The following is a 24083-nucleotide window of genomic DNA, read 5'->3' as shown; positions in this document are numbered from 1 at the left end:
GAAGGCAAATAGAAGTGAGGTCTTAGGGAAGGGCATTTAGAGGAGATGTGATGTTAGAAAGGTTTTAAAGATTGGAATGTTTAACTGATTTGAGGCTCATCTTTTTTTTAAAAAAAATGACATTTGTTAAGTGCTTACTATGTGCCAGGTACTGTATTAAGTGCTGGCGTAGATACAAGGTAATCAGGTTGGACAGAGTCCCTGTTCCCACATGGGGTTCATAGTCTTAATCCCCATTTTACAGATGTGATAACTGTGGCACAGAGAAGTTAAATGATTTAGCCAAGGTCCCACAGCAGACAGAGGGTGGAGTTGGGATTAGGGTGGAGTTGGCCAGGTCCTCTGACTCCCAGGCCATACTGCTTCTTGCTCAGGGTATCATCAGTCCAAAGGGCAGCAGAAGCCTGATGAGTTAACCAAATGATGAGCATCAGCAGAGGAGAAAAAGAAAATAAAAGGCAGAGTTTTGTCACTATATGGTATTTGTTACACATTTACTATGTGCCAGTCACTCTAAGTGCTGAAGTATTCATTCAATAGTATTTATTTTCAATAGTATTTATTGAGTGCTTACTATGTGCAGAGCACTGTACTAAGCACTTGGGATGAACAAGTCGGCAACAGATAGAGACAGTCCCTGCCATTTGACGGGCTTACAGTCTAATCGGGGGAGATGGACAGACAAGAACAATGGCAATAAAGGCAAATCTTATGTATTTATGGCAAAATCTTATGTATTAAGATAAGTAGATACAAGCTAATAATAATAATTATAATAATAATAATTGTGGTATTTGTTAAGCACTTACTATGTGCCAAACACTATACTAAGCACTGGGGTGGATACTAGCAAACTGGGTTGGACACAGTCTCTGTCCCACAGGGGCTCACAGTGTCAATGTTCATTTTACAGTTGAGGTAAATGAGCCCAGATAAATTAGGTGACTCGCCCAAGACCACATAGAAGTGGGGAAGAAGCCATTGGAGAGCAGACATTTGAAGATGGCAGTTAGGGAGGGGACAAGTGTTTTGATTCGGTGCAAAGGGATGGGGTCGGATGCACAGGTGGAAGTGGTGGATTTTGAGGGAAGGCAGGAGATCTCCTCTAAAGGTCAATTTTCTCAATAAAGAAAGTGGCCAGGTCTTTGGGGGCAAGGGATGGGGGAGGTGAGGAGATGGGAAGTTTGAGGAGAAAGTTTAATGTCTGGAAAACTGGCAAGGGCAATGGACATGGGTGCCAAAGGATGGAAAGAGCATAAATCTGGGAGTCAGGAGTTTTGGGTTCTAGTCCCTGCTCCTCCACTTTTCTGCTGTGTGAACATGGGCCACTATGTTAACTTTTCTGTACCTCACTTTCCTCATCTGTAAAATGGGGATAAGGTGCCGGTTCCCCCTCCCTCTTAGACTTAACAAATGCTACAATTATTATGATCATCATTACTAGCCACCCACTTGATGATTTCGTGAACCTCGATCATGTTTTCTCTCAGCATTCCAGGTTAAGGGTTCCTAACCTTTTTGATCTCTTGTCAAATAGAAGTCAGTTTATCTCCTGATCTTTTGGCTTTTTTTTTTTAGTTAGTGGTATTCGTTAAGCATTTACTATGTGCCAGGCACTGTAAAGTGCTTGGGTAGTTACAAAATAATCCGGTTGGATTAGCCCATGTAGGGCTCACAGTCTTAATCCCCATTTTACAGATGAGTGAACTGAAGTACAGAGAAGTTAAGTGACTTACCTAAAGTCGCACAGCAGACACGTGGTGGAGCCGGGATTAGAACCCAGGTCCTTCTGACTCCCAGGCCCAGGTTCTATCCACTAGATCACGCTGCTTTTGCTCGCTCTGGACTTTCTTTAGCTTTGTTATGTCCTTCCTGAACTGGAATCAATCCGGTCCCCATAAATGATAGGGAATTCAGGGCAGCCGAGAAGTAAGAGAAAATTCGGGGCCCCCTAAAATCGGGAGAGAGGCTGAAACACTGGAATTACCCCGGTCTGCATTTTCTAATTGTCAGGGAGAATGTGACTGCAAAACAACACCGTTCTAACTTCACGATATTTTCAACTCAAATATTTTAAAGGTCACACACCCTATTTGTTTTCAGAAAGGTTTCAACCACACCGGTTTCAGTCAAATCAAATAAATTCAAATGCTGCAAAGAAAACAAAAAATCGTTACTTTGATCACTGGGGCTGCAGCACGACAAACTGCAGCCTAAGGGGAAGAGTTCATCCGTACCTTGAACTGAGCACACATTTAGAAAAACCACATACAAGTGTTTTCTTCATTAAAAGGTGGAAAAAGTATTTTCACCTTTTCCCCATCTCTATAACTAAACAAAACATCGGTGATGCAACCAATTCTTATCTTCACCATCCCACTCAAAGCAATTGAGCTAAAGGTGGTAAAGCATACCAATGTTTTCTCAGTGGCGTTATTCTTTAAGGACTCATCGTATGCAGGAGCGATCTGTAAAAACTCTAAAGAAGCACTCTCTACCCGGTGGGAATTTTGCGTCATGAGAAGGGAAGGAGAAAGCAGATCCGAGGATAATTTTCATCTTGAAATCACTCTTGAAGATGAAGGATTTACATTTAGAATACTGTTGTGGGTTGGTTGTTTTTCCTACAGGGTTGTTAGTGGAAACTCTTGTTTTGGCCTCAAGGAGGAAGTGGGAAATGTGATTTAAAAGGTTAGAACGAGCACTGAAAGATAGCTTGGGATAACTGAGGTGGTGGAAAGTGGTAAGGTGCTGGACCAATGGGGAGAGAGAAGAAAAGGAGGGAAGGGAGAGCCACTAAAGAAGTCTCATTTGACTGCAGTGAAAACAGAAAGCTGGAGATGGAGGAAATGAGACAGCATAAGGTGGGAGGGAAAGTCTCAAACCAAGGAAGAGAAAACTGAAGGTGAAAAATGGAAAGGAGCCCGTGGGTTCTGAGGAGGGTGGGTGTCTGCTGATTGGCTGATTCGGAAGACTGTTTATTCATCCATTCATTCATTCTCTTGTATTTATTGAGCGCTTACTTTGTGCAGATCACTGTACTAAGTGCCTGGATGTTATTTATAACAATAAACAGACAAACTGTGTCCAACCTGATTTGCTTGTACCTACCTTAGTGCTTAGTGCAGTATCTGGCACATAAAGAGCCCTTAACAAATACCATAAAAAACTGAAAAAACTACACACTTATGCACACTTATGCACTCATGCACTACACACTTAGGCACTTATGCCTTGCTATTTTATCACTTACTCATATACATATCCCATTTTCCTTTTTCTTCCCATCTGTAAAATACTTTACTGTTTCCCAACTCGATTATTATCTAACACTACTGTAGTCTCCCAAGTGCTTAGCACAGTGCTCAATGATAGTAGGTGCTCAATCGATCAATAGCATTTATTGAGTGCTTACTGCATGTAGACCACTGTGCTAAGACCTTGGGAAAGAACAATACAACAGATTTGGTAGGCATGATTCCTGCCCACAGTGAACTTTCAGTCTAGAGGGGGAGACCGATATTAATATAAGTAAATAATTTGTGGCTATGTACATAAGTGCTATAGGGGCGAGGGTGGACTTCGATGATTTTCAAGTGGTCCCAGTTGGCTCTTCTTTGTATGTTTGGAGAATTTTTTATTTGCTTTAACATTCCATGCAAGACACTTTTGCCCGACATTTCCTGTTCGCGATAGAACCGTAGCCATTTCTGACTTTGCTTGAGTGAGATTTTCCCTCAGCCAGATAGAAGTTGACCGTGAACAGGGATAGTGGATCTGGCTTGTTCCAGACAATTAGGGTCATACTCATTTTCCAGCAACGGAAAAGTCTAGCCAAAGCAGAGTTATTTTGCCATGAAATAAAGATGGAGATTTAGCGGTACTTAAAGATAATCTTTGACTGTGCTCATCTCGATCAACTAGACCGTGAACCCCACGTAAGACAGGGACTGTGTTCAACCTGATGATCCAGCCTGGCTTAGTGGAAAGAGCATAAGCTTGGGAGTCAGAGATCGTGGGTTCTGATACTGGCTCTTCCACTTGTCAGCTGTGTGACTTTGGGCAAGTCACTTAACTTCTTGGTGCCTCAGTTACCTCATCTGTAAAACAGGGATTAAGACTGTGAGCCCCACGTGGGACAACCTGATTACCTTGTATCTATCTACCCCAGCACTTAGAACAGTACTTGGCACATAGTAAGCACTTAACAAATACCATTATTATTATTATTTACTGTGTGCAGAGCAGTGTACTAAGCACTTGGGAAAGAACAATACAACAGGGTTGGTAGACACAATCCCCGCTCACAATCAGTTTATATTCCAGAAGAGAAGGGTGCAAAAGTGGTGGAGGAGGACTAGAGAAAAAAGGAAAGAGAGTCAGGGAGAAAGAGGGAGAGAGAGATTAGTGAGACCACATGAGGTGAGAGAGAAGGAGAGAGAAGAAGAGAAAGAGAGAAATCACATGAGAGTGAGAGGGAGAGAGAGAAGAGAGAGAGTGAAAGAGACAAGAGAAAGGAGAGAGAGAGACCACATGAGGAGAGAGTGAGAGAGAAGAGAGAGTGAGAAAGAAGAGAGAGTGAGAGAAAGATGAGAGGGGAGAGAAAGACCATGTGAGGAGAGAGAGGCAGAGAGAAGGACAGAGAGAAGAGAGAAAAGAGAGAGACCACATGAGAGAGAGTGAGAGGGAGAGAAGAGACCAATAAAGGAGATAGAAGAGAGAGGAGACAGGTACCACATAAGGGGAGAGGGAGAGGAAGAAGAGAAAAAGAGAGCACATGCTGTGATCTGGGAATGTATTTGTTTGCAATGTGGTTGAAGCTAAATGGAAAATGAGAGAGGGCGTAATGCCTTAACATGATTCAGAACTAAAATCTAATTTAAATTGTAATCAAAAGGAATGAATAAACTGTTGAAAAAGCAAAACATTCCCAATTTTATATACGCATGCAGGGGATGGTAAAAGGGGAAAATATTGAAAAAAAAAATTGTCAGTCACCATCAGAGAAAACAATTTGACCAGAGCAGAAGATCTTGGGAACGAATAACCCCCTCATCATCATCATCAAAATAAAATGCAGTCAAGAATCTGGTAGCTATGAAACTTTTTAGAATCATGCTTTCATAAGTACCCTTGGTTATAGTGCATTAGATATAAACATAAGGCTTTCTTTGGTGACAGCTGAGATTATGAAACTAATATCAGAAGTTTCAACGATCTTTACTATCAAAGGACATGCGTAACTGGAGGAGAAAGGTTTAAAGACTTAAGCTCCCCCAAAGTCAGAATTTCATTAGGCAAGTATAATCCAAAAATACCAGTACAGAGAAAGGTGTTGGTATCATTTTTCAAATCTCACAAGAAACATGTAAGCCACGCTTATGCTGTCAAGAAAGTTTAATCATTGCTTAAGTCTTAGTCATTGCAAAGCACAAGCTAAAAGCAGATGGGGAGATGAGAGGGCAGGTTTTTAAGGTTTGCATGACATTGACCAGTAAACTGGCAAGGCTTTTTCTGCCTGCTCGTGATTTTCTGTCAACCTTCCCAGGCATGTTTCACAATCACGAAGTCTGATTAATCAGGGAGAGTCAGCAGATGGGGAGATGGTATCTGAGGGGCAAGACAGAGCACCGACAGAAACACAATCGAAGTGCCCCAGCAGCCAGCAGAGAGCGAGGGATTTGGTGTATTTAGTAATAGTAGAATTAATAGCAGAAGCAGCGGCAGAAGGAGCAGCAGGAGAAGAAATAACAATCATAATAATTGTGGTATTTGTTAACCGCTTACTGTGGGCCAAGCACGGGGCTGAGAGCTGGGGTGGATACGAGATAATCAGATTGGACACCGTCCCTGTCCCACAGAGAGACACATCACCCCAAGCACCAGTGAGAGTCCGTTTTCCATGTTGAAGAGATTAAAGTCTCTCTCAGATGACTCCATTAGGATAAAGGAGCTTAGCTGGGGAAATCGCACAGTCTGTCAGTCTAGGGAAATGAGGAAATAGGCTGGTTAAATCATATCCTGTTCCCTTGCATATTGGGTACTGTACTCTCCCAAGCTCTTAGTAGAGTGCATACAGTAAACAATAAATACGATTGCATAAATAATAATAATAATAGTCGTATTGGTTAAGCACTTACTAAGTGCCACGCGCTGTACAAAGCACTATGGTGATTAAAAGCAAATTGGGTTGGAGACAGTCCCTCTTTCACATGGGGCTCACAGCCTTAATCCCCATTTTACAGATGAGGTCACTGAAGCACAGAGAAGTGAAGTAACTTGCCCAAGCCACACAGCAGAAAAGTGACAGAGCTGGGATTAGAACCCATGACCTTCTGACTCCCAGGCTCATGCTTTATCCACTACGCCGTGCAACTCAAATGAATGACTGAATGAATGGGTTTTCAGAAGCCAAGTTCTGTCCTGGAGCCTTATGTCTCAGCACACTTTGACCTGGGGTTCTATTCATTCATTCACCCTCCAGACAAATCAGTTGGAAAGATTATAGGGATGCCACTGAGCCTGAAGTAAGGTGCCAAAATTACACTTGGTGGGCAATTACAAGTCTACTATCATTCTGGAAATACCGGTATTTTTAGAGGGGGAAGGAAGCGGTTCTAGACAGCTCTCGTCCCACCCACTCGCCTAAGCTCAAGGGCCCCTTCCACTCCTCTTTCTATCGTTCGGGCCCAGCCGAGTTCGAGCCGCAGAAGTCAACATACGCCGTCGATCCTCTAATAGAAGATGAGTGCCCCTGCCCTGCCCAGCTGCCGGAAACCCACCGAGTCAGGGGCTCCGGGTGGCCGACACCCGCAGATCTGGGATTCTGAGAAGAGGGCGAGCTAAAGTTTCCTCCTTCCGACTGCTTCCCTGCTGGTCTCCCAGCTGACCTTTCCACTGAGCATCCATCCGCCCATTTACACTGATATGGAGCCCAGGCGCTTCCCACAGAAAGGGAAAGAAATGACAGACAAGTGTTCAAGGGAACAGAGGTAGCGATATTTATAGAGTAGTGTGTGAAATCGATGGTCACGAACTACCGGGACTCTTAAAACTGGTTACAGTAACGGAGTATGTGGGCTGGCAAAACTTCCTCAAGCAGCTCAAGCGAGTGAGTTCAGTGCAACACCCTTCCCGTCCTCGCATCCTGCTAACCAAAAACCTGCCCTCCCTCCACCACCCAAACCCCACCCTGGACACGGGCCTTTCGGGTGACCCAATTTGGTTTCAAAGGCAAATCCCAACCGGAACCCGGATATGGACAATCAAAGCCCTCGTGTAGACTGAGGGTGCATTTTGTTTACCTTTCAGCAGGAGCTGAGGTCTCCGGGCTGCATTAGTCATAGATATTCTGACCGAATCATATGACCGTGTTGCTGACTCATAGGAGGGTATTCTGTGCTCTCTTTGAGGTGCATTTTCCAGACTGCTGTGAACAAACAATAAATGGAATTAATTTGCCGACGTTTAAATCAAAACGCAACTCCATCTCAAAGGCAGCAGACGACTTCCTTGCGGTTCGTTGTTTTGTCTAATCATTTGTTTGTCGACCGTGCAATGGTTTTTACTGAGCACATACTGTATGCGGAGCACTCTACTAAGCACTTGGGAGAGTAGAGTGTAACAGAGTCGGTAGGTGCATTCCCTGCCCACGGCGAGCTTACAGTCTAGAGGGGGAGACAGATGTTAATATAAAAAAAAATTACAGAGATGGACATAGGTGCTGTGAGGGTTGGTGTGGGGTGAGTATCAAGTGCTTAAAGGGTACAGGTGTAAGTGCTTAGGAGAAACAGAAAGGAGGTAGGGGAAAAGAGGGCTTAATCAAGGAAGGCTTCTTGGAGGAGATGTGACCTTAATAAGGCTTTGAAGATGGGGAGGTGGTCTGGTTTATATGGAGGGGGAGAGAGTTCCAGGCTAGGGGAAGGACATGAGAAAGGGGTCGGTGGTGAGACAGATGAGATCCAAAGATAGTGAGCAAGCTGGTGCTAGAGGGGTAAGGTTTGCGGGCTGAGATGTAGTAGGAGATCAGCAAGGTTAAGACAGGAGGGGGTGAGCCTATCGAGTGCTTTAAATCCTATGGGAAGGCGTTTCTTTTTGATGCCGAGGTGGATGAGCAACCACTGGGCGTCCTTGAAGAGTGGGGAGGCACAGACTGGATGTTTTTAGAAAAAATGATCTGGGCAACTGAGCGAAATAGAGACTGGAGTGGGGAGAGGCAGGAGGCAAAGAGGGTCAGCAAGGAGACTGATAGAGTCAATGCGGGGTAGGATAAATGTTTGGATCAGAGTGGCAGCAGTTTAGTTGGAGAGGAAAGGGCAGATTTTAGTAATGCTTCAAGGGCAGATATGGCAGGATTTGGTGATCGACTGAATATGTAGTTTGAATGAGAGAGACGAATCGAGGATTATGGGTTTGAGAGATAGGGAGAATAGTGTTGTTATCTACAGTGATGGGTAGGGATGGGTGGGAAGTTGTTCTGTTTGGGACCTGTTCAGTGTTAGGCATCCAGTGGGACATCCAGGTAGAGATGTTCTGAAAACAGGAGGAAATGTGAGACTACAGAGAAGGAGAGAGGTCGGGGCTGGAGCGGTAGATTTGAAAATCACCTGCGTAGAGATGGTAGTTCAAATAAGGGGCAAGAATGAGCTTTCCAAGGGAGTGGATGTAGATGGAGAATAAAAGAGGACCCAGAACAGAGGCTTGAGGCACTCCCACTGTCAAAACTTGGAAGGTAGGGGAGGAGCCCAGGAAGGAGACTGAGTATAAATGGCCAGAGCAATAGGAGAACCAGGAGAGGACAGTGTCAGTGAAGCTGAGGTTGGATAATGTTTCCAGGAGAAGGGGGTGTTCCACAGCGTTGAAAACAACGGAGAGATCAAAGAGGATTAGGATGGAGTAGAGGCCATTGGATTTTAAAGAATGTCATTGGTGACCTTAGAGAGGGCAGTTTTGTGGGGTAAAGGAGGTGGAAACCAGATTGGGGAGGGTCAAGGAGAGAATTAGAGGAGGAGACAGTGGATGCAGGCAATTCACTCAAGGAGTCTTGAGAGGAATGGTAGGAGGGAGGCGGAGAGAAGAGAAGTGGAAGCGTGGGCTAGTGGATAGAGTATGAGCCTGGGAGTCAAAACGACCTGGATTCCGGTCCTGATTCAGCCGCTTTGCTGAGTGACTTTGGGCAAGTCACTTCACTTCTCTGTACTTCAGTTACCTCATCTGTAAAATGGGGATTAAGACTGTGAGCTCCATGTGGGTTATGAACTATATCCAACCTCATTAGCTTGTATTCATTCATTCATTCATTCATTCATTCAATCATATTTATTGAGTGCTTACTGTAGGCAGAGCACGATACTAAGCACTTAGAATGTACAATTCGGCAACAGATAGACAGATACAGATAGAGCCCAACAGAGGCCTCAGAGCACTCTACTAAACACTTGGGAAAATACAATACCACGATAATTAGCGATATTCCCTCCCCACAACAAGCTCACAGTCTAGAGTCTAGAGCTAGACCTGTACCCCAGCACTTAGTACAGTGCCTGGCACAACATAAGCACTTAACAAATTCCATTAAAAAGAGGATAATAACTGGAGGGAGCCATGAGATCATAGGAGGGTTTTTGCGGATGAGGTATACGTGCACATGCTTGAAAACGGAGGGGAAGAAGCCATTTAAAAGTGAACTTTTGAAGGTGGTGGTAAGGGAGGGAAGAAGGAAGGGTGTAAGTATTTTGATGAGGTGCGAATGGACGGGGCCAGAGAAGCAGATGGAAGGTGCAGAATTCTCTTGGGATACTGTTGGGAAAGATGGGAGAATCAAACAGAGGCCTGGAAGAGGGAGGGAGTAGAGAGACATGGGGGAGATTTTAGGGAGATCTCACCTGATGGTTTCAATTTTATCACTGAAGTATGTCGCCAGATCATTAGGGGGAAGATATGTGGGCAGGGGGGATTTGAGGAAACTGTTAAATGTTTGGACCATGGCAATGAGTATGGGAGTCATTAAGGATGGAGAGGTATTGCTGTCAGGCAGAGGAGAGAGTAGAGCTAAAGCTAGTGAGAATGAAGTTTAAATGGATGAGATCAGTCTGGAGTCTGGATTTCCTCCAACAATGCCCCACATCTCTTGCACAGGAGCAGAAGTGCACCATGGAGGCGATCCACAGTTATGGATTAATGGTGCAATATCGGCGGAAGGGAGGGGGGCCCAGGGAGTTTCATTCAAGGGAGAGTTGTTGAGGGTGTCAATTTACATGTCAAGAAAAGGAACTTTGAGTGTGGAAGCATGATGAATTTAGAATATTGGAGGGGGTCAAAAGATCAGACATTTCTGTGGGAGAACAGAGCAGATTTGCAGGGAGTGGGTGTGTGGGAGATAGAGCTGGTAAGAAGGTTTTGGTCAGATAGAGGAATTTCCGAGTCGGGGAGGGTAGAGATTATATGAAGACTGTGAGACCCATGTGGGACACTGACTGTGTCCAACCTGATTACCTTGTATCTATCCCAGCGCTTACTGCTTGACACATAGGCTAGTCTCCTGCCATTTCCAATCTTAACACTCAATCAATTAATTAATCAGTTGCAATTTTGAGTGCTTTCTGTGTGCAGAGCACTGTACTGAGCACTTGAAAAAGTACAATATCACAAAGTCGGAAGACACGTTCCGTACCCACAATGAGCTTACAGTCTAGATAGGTAGCCAGACATATATAAATTAATTACAGATATAGACATATCCGTATATAACCTTAAGTTTTGTTGCTCCTGACAAGCTTCTACCCAAGTCACCTTCTAACTCTTCCTCACTCTCATCGTTCCCACTTCAACTACTTGCTCACACCATTCCTTCTGCCTGGAAGGTCTTCTCCCTATAAGAATAATAATAATAATGGTATTTGTTAAGCACTTATTAAGTCCCGACCACCATTCTAAGCACTGGGGTAGATGCAAGGTAATCAGGTTGTCCCAGGTGGGGCTCACAGTCTTCATCCCCATTTTACAAATGAGGGAACTGAGGTCCAGAGAAGTACCGCCCCCCCTTCACCTCTGCGCAGCTTAACCCTCTTTTCCCCCCATTTCCCTCTGCTCCTCCCCCTCTCCCTTCCCATCCCCTCAGCACTGTACTCATCTGCTCAACTGTATATATTTTCATTACCCTGTTTATTTTGTTAATGAAATCTACATTGCCTTGATTCTATTTAGTTGCTATTGTTTTTATGAGATGTTCTTCCCCTTGACTCTATTTATTGCCATGTTCTTGTCTGTCTGTCTCCCCCCATTAGACTGTAAGCCCGTCAAACGGCAGGGACTGTATCTGCTGCCGACTTGTTCATTCCAAGCGCTTAATACAGTGCTCTGCACATAGTAAGCGCTCAATAAATACTACTGAATGAATGAATGAAGTGACTTGCCTAAAGTCACACAACAGACAAGTGGCAGAGCTGTGATTAGAACCCAGGTCCTTCCGACTCCCTGGCTCAAGCTTTATTCACTAGGCCATGCTACTTCTATATTTTTTGACATTTGCTGAGTGCTTACTGTGTGCAGAGCACTGTTCTAAGCGCTTGGGAGAGTATAATACAACAGACTTGGTGTATGGAGGAGCCAGCCTAGCGCAAGAGCACTGTACTGGAGAGGAAATATAGGGTTGACCAGAGTAATGTGGGGGTGTTTTGCCTTAGAGCTGACCACACATCCAACACACAGTTTACATAACACTTTGATATATGGCCTTTTGCAAAAACACTTCTCAGTCCTGCAGGTAGTCAAGGGGGCCAGGGCAGGAAGAGATGTTTTTCAGTTGATAAGCCTGAGCTGCACATGTATGCTGGACAGTCAAGTGGCACATTAAGATCATGGAAAGGTCTGGAAAGTTGAGCTTCAGCCTTGGATCCAGAAAAGCTGCAGCTGATTCCAGGCAGAACACTTAAAAGTAGAAGATTTGCTCAAGAATCCGGGGCTCTCTCAAGCCGGAAGGACGCTATTATGGCATTATGCCCCTTTTATACCTACCATTTTGTGACAGTCTCCTAACTCTGTGCGTATGGATTGACTGTAATTATCCTAACAAATCCTCTTGCATCCCTGTAGCAGTAGCATTATAAAGTCAAATGCTTGCCCATATTGTGTGTTTTCGTTCAACTGTATTTATCGAGCGCTTACTGCGTGCAAAGAACTGTGCTTCGAAGAGTACAATGTAACAATAAATAGACACATCTTTGCTTCTTTGCCTCACACAAACAGTACTTCAGAATCAAAGTAACCCAGGGTCTTGTACATCCTATTTCAAGACAGTTGGTAGACACTTTAAAAAAAAACAACTACTGTATTAAGCACTTCCTAGATATAAAACACTGTTCTAAGTGCTGGGAAGGTACAAGTCAATTAGTTAGGACACAGTCCCTGTCCCACCTGGGCTCACAGTAGTCTAAGTAGGAGGAAGAACAGGTATTTAATTCCCATTTTACAGTTGAGGAAACTGAGGCACAGAGAAGTGAAGTAACTTGCCCAAAGTCGCATAACAGTTGGCAGAGCTGGCTTTAGAACACAGGCCCTCTGATTTCCAGGCCTGTGCTCTTTCTACAGTTTTATTTGTTGAGGACTTACAATGCGCATGGCGCTGGGATAGTTATAGACCGATCATTCAATCAATTAATGGTAAATTTTGAGCATTTACTATATGTAGAGCACTGTACTAAGTGCTTGGAAGAGTACAATACAACCGAATTAGCCAAAAGTTCCCTGCTCATTACGAACATACAACCAGATCCCAGCGCTTAGAACGGTGCTTGTCACATAGTAAGATCTTAACGAATACTACTATTATTATTATCAGGCACAATCCCTGAGTCCCACGTGGGGCTCAATCAGTCGATCTATTTATTGAGCGCTCACTGTGTAGTGCATCGTATTAAGCTCTTGGTAGAGTACAATATTAAGAGAGTTGGTAGACACATCACAGTCTAAAGGGGAGGGCGAGCAGATATCGAATCCCCATTTTGCAGATGAGGAAATCGAGGCACTGGGAAGTCAAGTGACTTGTCTAAGGTCACCCGGCAGGCAAGTTGGCGGAGGGGGATTAGAACTCAGGTCCTCTGACTCTTTCCATTCGGTCACAGTGCTATGTGAGTGAAATAGTTTCCGGACGCCGGAGGAACGATGTAGGGTTGGTTTTAAAAAAGCCTTCTAGTGGGAAGCAATTCAAAGTGCAGTTGGTTCTCCCTAATGTCATCTGTGAGTTTGAAGGAAAAAATGCCTTCACATATACCTATCTGCGTGTGTAAATCCACACGTGTGCATTAGGGCCAGAGTATCCCAGTGGAAGAGCACGGACAGGAAGTCCGAGGACCTGGGTTCTAATCCCGTCCCCTCCACATACCTGTTGGGTGACCCTGGGGAAACCACCTAACCTCTCCGTGCCTCAGTTCCCTCATCTGTAAATGATTCAATACCTTAGTCTGTAAGCGCCTCGTGGGTCCTGACTATCTTGTATCTACTGTAGCGCTTAGAACAGTAAAAGCTTAACAAATACCACAATTATCATTTGAACCTATATTCAGAAGCTGAGGTTAATCATCCTTTTCCTGTGGCTCATCATCCTGACTCACATTTAAGCAGGATCTCCTTAAAGGGAGTCAGGCTTTTGTTTTTGTTTGTTGTTGTTGTTCTGTTGTTTCAAAAGACAGATTGCATTTGGAAGATCTCAGTTGTTTGTCAATAAAAGCCGGCCTAATCTCCTCTTCGAGCCTTTCGGATGGGTTTCAAAGCAGCTGCAGCCCACAAAAAAGGTTACTGGAAATGTCATCAGTTAAATAGTAAATTTACCGTAATTGTATCTTAGTGTCACCCGGCAGAGACCACAGCCTCTGGCAGTTCAGAAACAAGTTGTTAGAACGCTGACAGGAAGCAAATTTCTGAGTTCAACTACACCACAGACTGTTAGAAAAACCCTGACTCTACCTTGACGAGGCTCTCTTCATTCGAATCCAGCTCATCCGAGCCGGGCCGGGCCCGGAGCGGTTCGCTGCCGCTGCCGTTATTTAGAACCCACATACTCCTTTTTGTTTGCGGTCGAGGTAAGGTCGCATTCCCGGCAAATGGTCAAAGTGAGGTGTGTCGCGGTGGGAAATCCCCAAACTCCTCAGGCAGGGGCCCCCTTTAATACCTTAGCTTTATTAACGGAAATTTCTTCAGCTTGGATATGCAAAACGGCCCTCACCTTGCAGATTCAGGTTCTGTTGCCTCCTCCTGCTCCCCAGACATGGGTGACAGGCTGTCACCTGTCTCTGGCCTAGTAGAGCTGGGAGAAATCATCCGTGAGCCAGCTGAACGCTGGGTGTTCCCCATGCAGAGTAGAAACCAGCTCAGAGAGTTCTCAGCTTAATAACTATGGTATTTGTTAAGCACTTACTATGGGCTAAACCATGCTCTAAGCGCCGGGCTAGATACAAGCTAAGCGGGTTGGACACAGTCCCTGTCCCACATAGGGCTCACAGTCTTAATTCCCATTTTACAGATGATGATGGTGGTATCTGTTAAGCGCTTACTATGTGCCAAGCGCAGTTCTAAGCACTGGGGGAGATACAAGGTAAACAGGCTTTCCTGTGTGGGGCTCACGGTCTTAATCCCCATTTTACAGATGAGGTAAGTGGGGCACAGAGAAGTGAAGTGACTTGCCCAAGGCCACATGGCAGACTTGTGGCAGAGCTGGGATTAGAACCTATGACCTTCTGACTCCCAGGCCCATGCTCTATCCACTATGCCATGACTTGTCCGAGGTCACCCAGCGGACATGTGGCAGAGCCAGATTTAGAACCCACATCCTCTGACTCCCAGGCCCAGGGCCTTTCCACTAGGCCACGCTGCTTCTCCGCTGCACTGCTTCCAGGTCATAACCTGACCCAGAGTCCCCACTGTGACCTGAGAGCCTGAAACAGCCTTCTCGATTCAGCCATCGATCCATGGTACTTATTGAACTCTAGCTGCAGACAGAGCAGTATATTAAGTGCTTGGGAAAGTTTGGCATAACATCATCATCATCACTGTCATAATTGGTATTTGTTAAGCGCTTACTGCATGTCATGCGCTAAGTGCTAGGGTAGATACGAGTTATGCGACCTTGTATCTACCCCAGTGCTTACTATAGTATCTGGCACATAACAAATATCATCTTTTTTTTAAAAAAGAAATACCATTATAAAAGAAGAAGGTTGTACACATTCACACTCCCATGTAGGACTCACAGTCTAAACTGGAGAGAGTAGGATTTAATCCCCATTTTACAGGTGAGGTAACTGAGGCACAGAGAAGTAGTTCAGTGACTTGCCCAAAGTCACGTAGCAAGCAATTGGCAGAGCTGGGATTAGAACCCAGGTCCTCTGACTCCCAGGCCCAGGATCTGTCCACTAGGCCACACTGCTTCTCTAATAGAGTTAGAAGACAAGATCCTGCCTGCAAATAGTAAATAGTCCAGAGGTGACATTAAAATGATTACGGGTTGGAGAAATAGGAGAGAATTAAGAATATGGACTGAAGTGCTCATAGGTGAATTATTAAATGCTTAAGGGATACAGATTCAAGTTCATAGGTGATGCAGAAGGGAGAGGGAGTAGGGGAAACTGAGGGGTTATTCAAGGAAGGACTCTTGGAGGAGATGTGATTTTAAAAAGGGTCCGTAGGTTAGGGAGAGCTCTGGTCTGTCAAATATGAAAGGGGAAAGAGGTCTAGGCTAGAGGACGTGGGCGAGGGTTCGGTGGCGAGACAGCCTGCTTGCTGACCTTCCAACCTCCGGCCTCTCCCCACTCCAGTCCATACTTCACTCTGCTGCCCCGGTCAACTTTTCACAGAAATGTTCAGGACATGTCACTCTCGCTCTTCAAAAATCACTGGTTGCCCATCCACCTCCGTATCAGACAAAAACTCCTCATCATTGGCTTTAAAGCAGTCCATCACCTCGCCCCCTCTTACCTCACCTCACTTCTCTCTTTCTACAACCCAGCCGGCACACTTTGCTCCTCCGGTGCTAACCTTCTCATTTTGCCTCCATCTTGCCTGTCTCGATGCCGATCTCTGGCCCACGTCTTGCCTCTGGACTGCACCGCCTCCCTCCTCAAATCCCTTAGACAATTCCTCTCCCCGCTTCAAAGCCTCACTGAAGGCTCATCTCGTCCAAGAGGCCTTACCAGACTAAGTCCCATTTTTCTTCATCTCCCACTCCCTTCTGTCTCACCCTGACTTGCTCCCTTTGCTCTTCCCCCCACCTCAGCCCCATAGCACTTACATAGACATCTGTAATTTTATTTGTTGTGTTGATATCCATTTATTTGTACTGATGTCTGTCTCCCCGCATCTAGACGGTGAGCTCTCTGTGGGCAGGGATTGTCACTGTTATTGTTGTTTGTACTTTCCCAAATGCTTAGTACAGGGCTCTGCCCAGAGTAAGCGCTCAATAAATACGATTAAATGAATGAATGAATGAGACAGGTGAGATCAAGGTACAGTGAGTAGGTTGATGTTAGAAGAGTAAAGTGTACCGGCTGGGTTGTAATAAGAAATCAGTGAGATAAGGTAGGAGGGGGAGAGCTGATTGAGTACCTTTAAAGCCTATGTTAAGGAGTTTCTGTTTGATGTGGAGGTGGATGAGAAACCACTAGAGGTTTCTGAGGAGTGGGGAAACGTGGTCTTCATTTTTTTTAAGAAAAATAATCCAGGCAGCAGATTCTCATGACAACAGAACATCTCTACCATCTCAGAATGCAAGCTTCTCGCCAACAGGGATGGGGAAGGAGCAGAAGAGATTCATTCAGCTCTGACTCGACCACCTACCCCATCTTGGAGTAGACTGAGGACCTTAGTGAATTCTAAACCCAATTTGCTCAGCACTTTGCAGAGTCCAGGTAATAATAACAGTAATAACTATGGCATTTGTTAAACCACCATATCAAATGCTGTGGCAGATAATGATGATAATAATAATGATAATAGTACTCATTAAGCACTTGCTATGTATCTACCACTGTTCTAAGCGCTGGGGTAGATACAAGTTAATCAGGTTGGACACAATCCCAGCCCCATCTAGGGCTCAAACTCTTAATCCCCACTTTACAGATGAGGTGACTGAGGCTCAGAGAAATGAAATGACTTGCCCAAGTTCACACAACAGACATGTGGCGGAGCTGGGATTAGATCCCATGATGTTCTGAGTCCCAGGTCAGTGCTCCATCCACTAAACCATGCTCCACATAATCAGATTATACTCAATCCCCATCCCACATGGGGTTTATAGTTTAAATGGGAGAAGCAACCCACATTTTATGGCCATTTTACAGTTGAGGAAGCTGAGGGGCAGGTAGTTAAGCAGGACAGTTAATCGATCCTGCCAAAAGTGTCGAGTGCTTTTGTAAAGTCAATGAGGATAGTATAGATATCGATCAATCGTATTTATTCATCACTTACAGTGTGCAGAGCATGTACTAAACACTTATAATTGTTCTCTGCTCTTTTATTGTATTGGTCATGCTGAAAAGATCCTACTGCTGGGCGATGATTGAGACTGAAGCCATCTTGTAATTCAGCTTAGTCCACAGTTGACAGTTTCCTCAGTAGTCTGAGGATTCTAGCTGGAATCTTGCCCAGAAGCCAGAGAAGCAGCCTGGCCTAGTGGGAAGTGCCTGGGACTCAGAGGACCTGTGTTCTAATCCTGACTTGGCCGATGTGAACTTGGGCAAGTCACTTAACTTCTCCGTGCCTCACTTCCCTTATCTGCAAAATGGGGATTCAATACCTGTTTTCCCTCTTATTTAGCCTGTGAACTCCATGGGAGAACTGATTATTTTATATCTTCCTCAGAAATGAGTACAGTCTTTGGCACATAGTAAACACTGAATAATACCACAATTATTATTCTAAGAAAGCTAGGAGATTCCTCTGGATTTTCTACAGCCTTTTATCTCTCCTTTCCTCTTGAAGGCGGTGATCGGGATGACAACTTGTAAGCCTTTTGGCATTTCCTCAGTGATCCATATGTTGAGAAAAAGCTCATTTAAGATCTGAGGACTTGATCCCCTCCATATGACTACAGCTGACTGTCAGAAAGCATTTCTTCTCCCTTTTTCCTTTCTTGGATTGTGGAGGTTGGTGCCTCAAAAGTTTTTTGTATTAATTTGTTAAGCATTTACTATGTCAGGCACTCCACTCAGCACTGGAGTAGACACAAGAGAATCAGGTTGGACACAGTCTATGTCCCCCTTGGGGTTTACGGTCTTAATCCCCATTTTACAGTTAAGTTGACTGAGGCACGGAGTAATTGAGTGACATAGAGACAGATGGTGGAGCTGGGATTAAAATTCAGATCCTTCTGACTCCCAGGACCTAGTTCTATCCACTTTCTGAGAAAGCCCCCTTCCTTTTCTTCCACTTCCTTCTGTGCCACCCTTATTTGCTCCCTTTATTCATCTCCTCTCCCAGGCCCACAGCACTTACGTATAGGTCGTAATTTATTTGGTTATACTGATGTTGGTCTCCCCCTCTAGACTGCTCCGCCATTTGCCTGCCGGAAGTCTCTACCTCAATTTCCTCAACTGTGAAATGGAGATTCGATACTTGTTCTCTCTCCTACTTAGACTTTGAGCCTCATGTGGGACAGGGGTATGTGAAATCATCCTCCCTCTGACCTCTAACTACCTCCTCTTTCATACCTGACAGATCATCTTCAAAGACCCATTAAGATCATGTTTCCTCTAGGAAGCTCTCCCTGACTAATCTCTCATCTCCCCCACCTATTCACCTACTCTTCTGTGTTGCCTATGTATTTGGATCTGTAACCTTTAAGCACTTTCATACTCCCCCACCCCCAGCCAAACTGTAACTATGTCAGCCATTCAGTCATATTTCTTAAATGTGCATAATCTTACTCTGTCACTTACCCTATACATAATTAATTTTAATGCCTGTCATTCATTCAATCGTATTTATTGAGTGCTTACTATGTGCAGAACACTGTACTAAGCGCTTGGAACATACAATTTGGCAACAGATAGAGACAATCCCTGCCCAACAACAGGCTCACAGTCTAAAAGGGGGAGACAGACAGCAAAACAAAACAAGTAGACATGTTTGGACATGAAATGGATGAGCCATGGAGGAGAATAACTAAATACGACCAACAGCTTTGGAACTGCACATCTCCCAAAAGCACCGAGAAGTGAAGTGACTTCCCCAAGATCACACAGCAGACAAGCGGAGGAGCCGGCAGTAGAACCCAGGTCCTTCTGACTCCGGGCCCTGGCTCTATCCATTAGGCCACACTGCTTGCCAGGCACTGCACTTAAGCACTGAGATAGATACAAGCTAGCCAGGTAGGACACAGTCCCTGTCCCACGTGGGGCTCACAGACTTAATCCACATTTTACAGATGAGGGAACTGAGGGACAGAGAAGTGAAGTGACTTGCCCGAGGTCACACAGCATACCCATGCTCTATCTGCCAAGCCATGTTGCTTCTCTGTGTGCAGAACACTGCACTGAGCACTTGGGAAAGCACGATACAATAGAGTTGGTCGACGTGTTCCCTGAACTCCAGGATCTGACAGTTTAGGGGAGGAGCTTATGCTCTAGAGGCAGGGGACATTGGTAAAGCTAACCTTGGTGTTATCTCTGACCCCGCTTGTCTGCTTTGTGACCTTGGGGAAATCACTTCACTTCTCGGTGCCTCAGTTCCCTCATCTGTAAAATTGGAATTAAGACTCTGAGCCCCATGGCTCCATCCAACCTAACTTAAATCTACCCCAGCTCTTAGTACAGTGCCCGGCCCGTAGCATGAAATTAACAAATACCATTTTAAAGGAGTAAATGCCAATGATTTACTGACTGGATATAGGCATAATGGGGGTGTGAGTAGCCAAGAGCTGATTGAGTGTGTTGAATCTGATACAGTGTGAGCTTGGTTCTAGAACTAGACTTGATTTCTGATACACGTCTGCTGTGTGAACGTGATCAATTCACTTAAACCTCTTTGTGCCTCATTTTTCCTCTCTTTAAAATAAAGCTCGAGTGCGAGATCCATTTGGGACAGGGACTACGTCAATTATATTTACCTTACGGTACCCCAGCCCTTGGCCCATAGCAAATATCTGTAATTTATTTATTTATATTAATCTCTGTTTCACCCCCAATAGTAATAATGATGTTATTTGTTAAGCACTAGCTATGTGCCAGGCACTGTACTAAGCGCTGGGGTGGATACAAGCAAATGGGATTGGACACAGTCTTGGTCCTACATGAGGCTCCCAGACTTAATCCCCATTTTACATATGAGTTAACTGAGGCCCAGAGAAGAGAAGTGACTTGCCCGAGGTTACACAGTAGCAGACAAGTAGCAGAGTCAGGATTAGAACCCAGGTCCTTCGACTGCCAGGCCCGTGTTCTTTCCACTAGGCCACACTGAAAGAGCACAGGTATGCTGCTTGAAGAAAGCCTCAGATATTGGGGCCTCTTCCATTCCCTCTCCCACAGCTTCATACTTGGGCCTTTGAAGTCTCCAGACCGTGCGCTCTTTGTGGGCAAGGAATGTGTCTGTTGTTGTATTGTACACTCCCAAATGCTTAGTACAGTGCTCTGCACATGGCAAGTGCTGAATAATTTTGATTGATTGATTATATGTTTACTTTAAGGTTAGCAGTTGATCAGGCCAGGACCCCAGGGGATTGGATTTGAAGCAGTGTGGCCTAGTGGAAGAGCACGGGCCTGGGAGTCAGAGGATCTGGGTCCTAATCTGTTCTGCCACTTTTCTGCTGTGTGGACCTTGGACAAGTCTAGAGAAGCAGCGTGGCTCAGTGGAAAGAGCCCGGGTTTGGGAGTCAGAGGTCATGGATTTGAATCCCAGCTCTGCCACTTGACAGCTGTGTGACTTTGGGCAAGTCACTTCACTTCTCTGGGCCTCAGTTACCTCATCTGTAAAATGGGGATTAACTGTGAGCCTCACATGGGACAACCTGATCACCCTGTATCTACCCCAGCACTTAGAACAGTGCTCTGCACATAGTAAGCGCTTAACAAATACCAACGTTATTATTATTCTCTCTGTGCCTCGGTTCCCTCATCTGCAAAATGGAGATTCAATCACCCATCAAGCATTCATCTTTATTTATTATTATTTATTTACTACATGCAGAACATCGTACCAGATGGTTAGGAGAGTACACTATAATTGAGTTGGTAGACACATTCCCTGCCCACAACGAACTTACAGTCTTAGAGGGGGATACAGACTTTAACATAAATAAATAAATTATGGATATGTACATAAGTACTGTGGGGTTGAGGAAAGGGTGAATAAAGGGTGCAAATCCGAGTTCAAGGGCAATGCAGATGGGAGTCGAAGAAGAGGAAAACTGAGGTTTAGAGAAGTTTTCTTGAAGTAGATGGGCCTTCAAAAAGGCTTTAAAGCTGGGCAGAGTAATTGTCTGTCAGATATGAAGAGGGAGAGTGTTCCATGCCAGAGGCAGGACGTGGGGGATAGGTCAGTGGTGAGATAGAAGAGATTGAGGCACACTGGGTAATTTGTCAAGCAAAATGTGCGGGCTAGGTTGTAGTAGGAAATCAGGATTCAATACCTCTTCTTCCTCCTACTTAGACTGTGAGATCTATGTGGGACCTGATTATCTTGTATCTACACCAGTACTTAGTAGAATGTCTGCTTGGCACATAGTAAGTACTTAACAAATATCATTATTATTATCATATTATTATTATAATTATTCTGCTAGCCTCCTAAACCATTCTTTGAAATTAAATCACTTTTGGATCAAGTAACGGTTTGTAAGGTCACTGTGGGCAGGGAATGTGTCTGTTTATTGTTGTACTCTCCCAAGCGTTTAGTACAGTGATCTGCACACAGTAAGCGCTCAATAAATACGATTGAATAAATGAATGATTCAACACAGACCACTCAGCTTGAGGGAAATACCATTTCTAGTCCCCATTTCGACCCCCGGGGTGATAGTTTGGCTAGTAATAATAACTGTTATATTCTTTAAGCACTTTCTATGTGCCAAACACTGTATTAAGATCTGGGGAAGATACAAGGTAATCAGGTTGGACACAGTTCTTATCCCACATGGGGCTCGCAATCTGATTAGAGAGAGAGGGTATTGAATTCCCATTTTGCAGAGGGGGAAACTGAGACCCAGAGAAGTTAAGCGACTTTCCCCAGGACAAGCAGCAGGCAAGGGACAGAGATAGAATTGGAACCCAGGTGCTCTGCTTGCCAGGCGTGTTTGCCTTCTTTCCTCTAGGCCACACTGACAGCACCTAGGTGCTACCCTGACCCTGGGAAAAGGTTGAACTCTGCACCTGTGTGGGACCTGCTGTGTGACCTTGGGCAAGTCATTTAACTCTTCTGGGCCTCAATTCCCTCATCTTCAAAATGGGGATTCGATACCTGTTCTCCCTCCTACACACACTGTTTGCTCCATATGGGACCTGCTGATCTCTTATGTGGTCTGGTGGCTAGAGAAAGGGCCTGGGAGACAGGAGGTCATGGGTTCTAATCCCAGCTCCACAACTTCTCTGCTGGATAACCTTGGGCAAGCTACTTCACTTCTCTGTGCCTCAGTTCCCTCACCTGCAAAATGGGGATTGAAACTGGGAGTCCCATGTGGGACAGCGACTGTGTCCAGCCGGATTATCTTGCATCCACCCCAGCGCTTAGAACAGTGCCTGGCACAAAGTAAACACTTCACAGATATCACAATTATTATTATTAGATTCTAAGCTTCTTGAGGGCAGGGATCCTGACTACTGAATCTCACAAGCACTTGGTACAGTAATAATAATTATGGTACTTGTAAAGTGCTTACCATATGCCAAGCACTGTTCTAAGCACTGGGGTAGATACAAGTCAATCAGGTCACAGTAGTGGGCAATAGATGAATACCACTTGACCGATTTGTCTACCTGCTCTCCTCTGCAGGCTTGCAACAGTGATGTGCGGCAACTCTTGAATCTTTGTTACATTTGAAAGCCTGGGCAGTTAAAAACTTGCTTCTGTCAGTGATCATAAATCAGAAAAAACAAAAGAAAGCCCTGGCTTTTTGTTGAAAAAATTGCCCCCCCTTCTTGTTTCTTGAAACTAGCAAACTTTAGGCTGGGGCTTTTGCCAGAATAAACTTGTGCACCATACTCGATGGGAAAGCTTGCAATTAATGAATAACAGAGGTGTGAAAACTGAAATTCACTTCCTAGTAGACGAGACTTGTTGGGCCGGAAGGAAATCATCTTGGGTAATATGAATTACTTTCATCTCGATTTTAACTTCGTCGTTTCTGCACAAATTAGCGGAAGCCCCAGGCTCGGCCGTGAAGAGCTGGAAGGACAGAAGCAAAAACCCTCCACACTTCTGGGTGCCCAGAACACCCCTCTAAATTGTACCCAACGTTTCTAAGATGTTAAGTTTCCACTTAGTAGGTGGTACCCTTCACGCTCTGCCTTTACCTTTGGGTGGGAAATTTTGATGATTCATTTCTTTCCAGTTCAGCTCAACTTGGTTCCTTGAAAGAAAACACACACACACACACACACACACACACACACACACACACACACACACACAACACACATACTCACTTTGAACTTGTAGAGGTACTTTTCGGGGATATTTGCAAAAGCAAGAAGGTTAACTAATAGGCCTTTTCGCCTTTCACTTGGCCACAAGGAGAAATTCATCCTTCTGAGTGGAATTGAATGATCACATCTTTTAGTGATAACTCTCCTAATAATCTGTTCATCCATTTCATATTGCTTTTTAAAATTAGAGGAACGATTGGATTTAGTTCTTGATGGTTAGTGGGGGGACTTCTTCAACATGGTTGAAGAGAAGGGGCGAGGCCTAGGGGGCACGAGTCTGGAATCAGAGGACCCAGGTTCTAACCCCGGCTCCATCATTTGTCCGCTGTGAGAAGTTGGGCAAGTCACCTAACTTCTCTGTGTCTTGGGAGCCCAGTTTGAGAGAGGGACTGTGCCCAACTTGATTATCTTGTAGCGCTTAGTACGGTGTCTGGCACACAGTAAGTACTTAACAAATAA

At 44.8% G+C, this 24083-nt stretch overlaps 1 long non-coding RNA gene across 1 annotated transcript in view; it reads right to left on the bottom strand.

Annotated features, from left to right (window-relative positions):
* The window catches only part of LOC120638817, an 86295-nt gene that overhangs the window by 38681 nt on the left and 23531 nt on the right, over window positions 1-24083 (bottom strand). Inside the window, exon 2 of the long non-coding RNA XR_005660791.1 lies at window positions 7305-7429. This is a non-coding gene — a long non-coding RNA (uncharacterized LOC120638817). The remainder of the gene's footprint in view (window positions 1-7304; window positions 7430-24083) is intronic.

This window comes from Ornithorhynchus anatinus, chromosome 14 (genome assembly GCF_004115215.2).
Source record: "Ornithorhynchus anatinus isolate Pmale09 chromosome 14, mOrnAna1.pri.v4, whole genome shotgun sequence".
In the NCBI taxonomy this organism is placed as follows: Eukaryota; Metazoa; Chordata; class Mammalia; order Monotremata; family Ornithorhynchidae; genus Ornithorhynchus; species Ornithorhynchus anatinus.
This window is presented reverse-complemented; position numbering and strand designations above follow the sequence as displayed.